The sequence below is a fragment of the Salmo salar genome, chromosome 21 (assembly GCF_965601325.2).
Source record: "Salmo salar chromosome 21, fSalSal1, whole genome shotgun sequence".
NCBI lineage: Eukaryota > Metazoa > Chordata > Actinopteri > Salmoniformes > Salmonidae > Salmo > Salmo salar.
Window position 1 is genome coordinate 1,370,639 of NC_138311.1, and position 6,862 is coordinate 1,377,500.

Sequence of the window (6,862 nt, forward strand, 5' to 3'; positions counted from 1 at the left end):
AGGCATTTATTTTATCGCTATTTCGGACTTTCGTGGCGCACCTGCCCGGTTGAAAAATGTTTTTCATGCTTTTGTATGCGGGGCGCTGTCCTCAGATAATCACATGGTGTGCTTTCGCCGTAAAGCCTTTTTGAAATCTGACAGCGGCTGGATTAACAAGAAGTTAAGCTTTATTTTGATGTATGACATTTCTATTTTCATGAATGTTAAATATTTCTATTTCTGTAATTTGAATTTCGCGCTCTGCAATTTCACCGGATGTTGTCGAGGTGGGTCGCTAGCGGAACGCCTGCACCAGAAAGGTTAATGTGGGGATTCAGGTTCTCTGTAGAGAACTCAGACCGTGTTCTTTACCAGGAGGAAGGTGGGAGATGAGGTACGCTTGAGGTTATATGGGAGAAGCTTGGAGAGGGTGAGGGCTTTCAGGTTCCTTGGGGTATACTTTGATACTAGACTGACCTGGGCAGAACACATTGAGGGAGTGGTGGGAAAGTGTAAGAAGGTACTAAATGTGATGTGCTGTCTGACGGGGAAGGAGTGGGAGGGCGTTCCTCATTGAGGACTATGTACAGTATGTGGCATTGATCCGTTCTGTAATAGACTATGGCAGTACAGTGTGTGTTTCGGCAGCCCGGACATCATTGGAAAGGCTAGATGTCATACAGGGGCAAGGAATATGATTGGGGCGTTTCGGACCTCCCCAGTGGCTGCACTACAGGTTGAGATGGGGGGATATACCATTGCAGATTAGAAGACAACAGCTGGAAATTAATTATTTGGTCAGCCTACCGGGACATGGGGTGTCTCATCCTGCAAAAGGGTTTTTACAGGCATACTGTGAACATGAGTGAAGACAGAACACAAGCTTTGGGTGGGTGGGTAATACCCAGACAAAGGAGATGGGACTGTATGGAAGGGAGTTTAGTCCAATGGTAGCTATTCCTGTAAATCCACCATGGCTACTCCCACCTCCAGTAGTTGATTTAGAAGTGTTGGAGAGACTACAGAAAGATAGGGAGGGTGTTGATCCATCTGATTTGTTTAAGAGACGTCTGGATACTGTGTATAAAGATTTTGTGGACATTTACACAGATGGTTCAAGGACAGGACGTGCTGGGTCATTTGTAGTGCAGGAATGTGGGGTGGCAGTCAGGAAACGTATTACAGATCATCTGGCTGTATATACGGTGGAGCTGATGGCCATACCGTTGGCATACCATTCGCCTTGCAGCCTTGCAGTGGGTGGAGGAAGTCAAGCCAGACAGAGTAGTTATTTACTCTGATTCATCTGCAGTGTTGATGAGTCTCCAGTCCTTAGCTCACGTAGCAGACAAGACCTGCTTTATGAGGTGCTACAAACCCATGTCAGGATTAGACAGATGGATATACAGATAAGATTTACTTGGGTCCCAGCCAATGTAAGGGGGTGGAGGGGAACGAGGCAGCTGATGTACTGGCTAAAAACACACTTAGTGTTGAGTAAGGCAGAGGCAAAAAGCCTGATATGGACAGTGATTGTACAAAGATGGCAGGAGCAGTGGAATAGAAATACCAAGGGCAGGCATTTATTGAGTAAGGCAGAGGCAAAAAGCCTGATATGGACAGTGATTGTGCGAAGATGGTAGGAGCAGTGGAATAGAAATACCAAGGGCAGGCATTTATTTCAAGTACAGATGAAAGTCTCGGAGGGGAGGACAGCAGGAAGGGACGAGGCTGTTTTTACAAGAATAAGGGTGGGACACAGCCGGTTGAATAAGACCTTAAATGTATGATTATTGTTTTTAACCTTTATTTAACGATGGCCTACCCCGGCCAAACCCAGATGATGCTGGGCCAATTGTGCGCCACCTTATGGGACTCCCAATCACGGCCGGATGTGATGCAGCCTGGATTTGGTGCCTTTTGCACTAAGATGCAGTGTCTTAGACAACTGCGCCAATCGGGAGCCCTGCTACAGTGTGGGCAGTATCAGAGGAAAGAGAGAGGCTGATATCTAGTATGAGGGAAAAGGTGAACCAGGAAATTAGTTCAAAGAGAATATTGAGTAGAACATCATTAGATACAGTCTCAAATATTATTATAATTTTTTTTTTAAAGAGCAACGGGGCTGGCAGGTTGGATTTAGTTTCTCCTTTTCTCTGGCCCACACTCCAGTACAATAGGTGGCGATAATGCACCATACCGTTGGATGCCAACAGCGAATAAATCCCACCGAAGAAGAGGAAGCCATTTCATACAGTATCACCCACAATGCACCGCTACTGTCACAACAACACGTCGCCATTTCACGGATGGGGGGGGACAGCTGAAACTCCTGCAAAATAATTTACGTCACCGGAGATATAGCACAACACACGAACATTATCTAAAAGAAAACTGTAAATGTGGCGATATTTGGCACGGGTGAATGTGCCGGCCGGGGTTGAAGTTGCCAGTGACCGGAGTTTTTCACCTCAACAGCTAGCCAGCTGCCAAGTGTAAACATAAGGTAAGGGGATGGGTCAACTATAATATAATTTGATTGTCGGTTTAACGTTTGGGTTAGTTATCTAACGTTACCAATAATTTGACTAGCTTGTAAAGTGCTGACCGTTAGTTAACTAACTTAGGTTAACATTGGCACAGCAAACTTGGCCAGACAGTATCCTCATGCGTGGAAGGATGCTAACTAGCTAGCTATGAACTTCTAAGTAGTTGTCAAATAACTATATTGTAATGGCTAGCTAACTGATTTACCTAGCTTGCGTTAGGTTCCTCATCATTGTATAGTACTAGTTTGTAGTTAATGTTACAATTGCCCTTCTGGCTCCAAGGGCTGTATGGCCCCATATTAGGCAGTGCAAACCCGTTTTGGTGATTTCTGGTATATCATCAAAATAAATCAATCACAACTTTTTACCTGATTTAAGAACAATAGCATTGGAAATTAAGGTTGAGTTACATTTATATTCCTAAAATGTAAGTTGAAAATGATGCTGTTCCTCCTAACAGTAGAAAATAAATATTTATAAATAGCCCAATGCCAATATGCAGAAAGAGTTTGATATATTTAACATCTGAACATAAAATGTCGTTTTTACACATGGATGTGTAACAGTATAGCTTCCCCTACCTGGGCTCGAACCAGGGACCCTCTGCACACAGACAACAACAGCCACCCTCGAAGCATCGTTACCCATCGCTCCACAAAACCCGCAGCCCTTGCAGAGCAAGGGGAACAACTACTTCAAGGTCTGAGTGAGTGACGTCACCGATTAGAAACGCTATTAGCGCGCACCACTGCTAACTAGCTAGCCATTTCACATCGGTTACACATGTACAACAATAGTAATCATATTTTTTTTTATACAAGCACCTTATAAACTGCACACTCCCCAAAAACTCTGTTGTTTTGTCAAGTTGCAATGTGCTGTTTAAAGTACCAACTCAAAAACCACATGGAAACTAGATATATTTTTTACATCACTGGATAGAGGACAGCGTGCAGAACTGTTAGCTACATTTTGAAATGTTGCATTTTAAGGCTAGTGTCGACATGAATGCATTAAGGAAGCTATCTAGTTTAAGCAGATAGCTACAGTGCCTTCACTTTTTCCACATTTTGTTGTGTTACAGCCTGACTTTAAAATTGATTAAATTGAGATTTTGTGTCCCTGGCCTACACACAATACCCTATAATGTTAGTGTAATTATGTTTTTAGACATTTTTACTAATTAAACATTAAATGCTGAGCACAGGCAAAATCCTAGAGTAAAACCTGGTAGTCACCTTTCAGCAGGACAATAACCTAGAACAAAAGGCAAAATATACACTGGAGTTGCTTGCCAAGATTGATTGTTCTAGTTACTAGCTAGCTAACACCACAGATGTGGTGGCCTAGTTAGAGTTTTTACTTAAATATGCTTGAAAATCTATGGCAAGACTTGAAAATGGCTGTCTAGCAATAGTCAACAACCAACTTCACAGACCTTGAAGAATTTCTTAAATAATGTGATAATATTGTACAATTCAGGTGTGGAAGGCTCTTAATCGTTGCCAAAGGTGGTTCTAACATGTATTGACTCATGGTTGTGAATACTTATGTGAATGAGATTTCTGTTTCATTATCAATAAATTTGCAAAAATAAAAAAAACATGTTTTCACTTTGTCATTATGGGGTATTGTGTCGATGGGTGAGTTAATCCATTTAGAATACAGGCTCTAACACAACACAATGTGTAGTAAGTACAGAGGTATGAACACTTTCTGAAGGCACTGTATGTGACCTGTTAGCAATGATTATGATAACTAACCCTTTCATCTGTGGTGCTAGCTAGCTGTATTAGCTACTATGCTAGCTGGCTGGCTATATAAACATGGTGCGGTGCTAAGATATCAGATGGGAGTTAATAGCTAATGTTAGCAGTTTATAATTTTGCACATGCACAATTTTCAGCAACGAGCCATCTAACTTGCAGTGTAACCACACAGTTTCTTAACCACTGATGTATTGTAAGCTATTTACTGGTGTACAATATCTGACCAGCCGCAATCGTATCCATCAGATATCCATCAATAAATTAACACAATTTCCTTTAGGGAAAATCATTTGGGATCAGCAGTACGTTCTGCAAACAGACAAATCAGATCCATTTTAGTGGTCGAGTGGCCTCACTCTGCTACCGCACGGCAAGCAGTACCGGAGCGTCAAGTCAAGGACCAAAAGGCTCCTCAACAGCTTCTACCCTTATTTTATATTCTAAAACTAACAGCAGTGCTTATGATGTAATTCCATACAGGCGTGACATGCTGGAGTGATGCTTCTTTGCAAATGTTGTTGATCAGTAGGCTAATACAAAACCGATTGTTTGTCATCTGTAGCGCCATAGACTCCACTGGTCAGCCAAAATAAGCTCAATAACTCAATGCATGCACACACTCCTATTGAATATGCTTTCACCTGTATTGTGATTAGGCCTATGCCATCTTAATTTACTCAGTTCAAAGTATTCCTGTTATTAATTATTTGGTTTTAAAGTTGATGCATTAGAGCTGCAATGTGTAGCTTTTTGAGCGGCTTGACGAAATAAATATGAGTTATACATCTGTCATTCTTGATGAAAGCAAGTCTCTAAGAAGGGTTAGCTCTGTTTCTATGCTTCCTGTTTATTTCTAGCTTAAACAGATGGATTTTTATAGGGGTTTGTATTAGGCTGCAGAAATTGACTCGAGGGTTTATGCATACAGTGCCTTCAGGAAGTATTCATATGACTTATTCCACATGTTGGTGTTACAGCCTAAATTCAACATTTTATTAAATATTAATTTTTTATCGCCCATCTACACACTACCCCATAATGACAAAGCAAGAACATGGTTTTAGACATTTTTGAAAATTAAATACAGAAATATCAAATTTATTCACACTCCTGAGTCAATACTTTGTAGAAGCACCTTTGGCAGCGGTTACAGCTGAGAGTCTTTCTGGGTAAGTCTCTTAAGAGCTTTCTACACCTGGATTGTTCAACATTTGTTCATTTATTATTTTTTAAATTCTTCAAGCTTTGGCCAGTTGATCATTGCATGACAACCATTTTCAGGTTTTGCCATATATTTTCAGGTGCACTGAATAAAATATAAACAACATGCAACAATTAAAAATATTTTACTGAGCTACAGCTCATATAAGGATATCAATCAACTGAAATAAATGTATCAGGCCCTAATCAATGGATTTCATACAGTTATGCATCTGTTGGCCACAGATACCTTAAAAAAAGGTACTGGCTTCATGGTATGGGTATGCTTGTAATTGTTAAGGGCTGGGGAGGTTTTCAGGATAAAAAATAAATGGAATGGAGCTAAGCACAGGCAAAGTCCTAGAGGAAAACCTGGTTCAGTCTGCTTTCCACCAGACACTGGGAGGTGAATTCACCACCGGCTCTGACACTCGTGCGGTGTGGCAGGTCTTGCAAACTATTACGGACTACAAAGGGAAACCTAGCTGTGAGCCTACCAGCCAGGCTAAATGCCTTTTATGCTCGCTTTGAGGCAAGCAACACTGAAGCATGCATGAGAACACCAGCTGTTCCGGAGGACTGTGTGATCGCGCTCTCCGTAGCCAATGTGAGAACGGCCTTTAAACAGGTCAACACTTACAAGGCTGCAGGGCCAGACGGATTACCAAGATGTGTACTCTGAGCATGCACGGACCAACTGGCACGTGTACATTTTCAACCTCTCCCTGACCGAGTCTGTAATACCTACATGTTTCAAGTAGTTCACCATAGTCCCTGTGCCCAAGAAAGCGAAGGTAACCTTCCTAAAGGACTACGTCGGTAGCCATGAAGTACTTTGAAAAGCTAATCAAGGCTCACATCAATACCCTCGTCCCGGAAACCCTAGACCCACTCCAATTCGCATACCGCCCCAACAGATCCACAGATGACGCAATCTCAATAACACTCCACACTGCTCTTTCCCTCCTGGACAAAAGGAAAACCTTTTGCGAGAATGCTGTTCATTGACTACAGCTCAGCATTCAACACCATAGTGCTCACAGCAACTGGATCCTGGATTTCCTGACGGGCCGCGCCTAGGTGGTATGGGTAGGCAACAACACATCTGCCACACTGATCCTCAACACGGGGCCCCTCAGAGGTGTGTGCTTAGTCCTCTCCTGTACTCCCTGCTTGGCCACGCAGTTGTGGGTGAACAAAACTCCAACACTATCAAGTTAGCTGACGACACAACGGTGGTAGGCCTGATCACTGACAACGATGAGACAGCTTATAGGGAGGGGGTCAGAGACCTGGCAGTATGGTGCCAGGACAACAACCTCTCCCTCAACGTGAGCAAGACAAAGGAGATGATTGTGGACT

The 6,862-nt window shown here is 42.5% G+C and overlaps 1 protein-coding gene across 5 annotated transcripts in view; it reads left to right on the forward strand.

Annotated features, from left to right (window-relative positions):
* The first annotated feature begins 2,227 nt into the window (after window positions 1-2,227).
* fbxl3a (F-box and leucine-rich repeat protein 3a) overlaps window positions 2,228-6,862 on the forward strand; it is a 34,583-nt gene continuing 29,948 nt past the window's right edge. Inside the window, exons 1-2 of one of the 5 annotated variants that reach the window (XM_045704974.2) lie at window positions 2,240-2,488; window positions 3,098-3,237. The gene's annotated coding sequence lies outside the window, so the exon portion shown is untranslated. Of the gene's footprint in view, window positions 2,489-3,097; window positions 3,238-6,862 lie in introns of all 5 variants that reach the window. The other 4 variants (XM_082966915.1, XM_082966916.1, XM_045704975.2 and 1 more) reach the window with 4 other exon arrangements.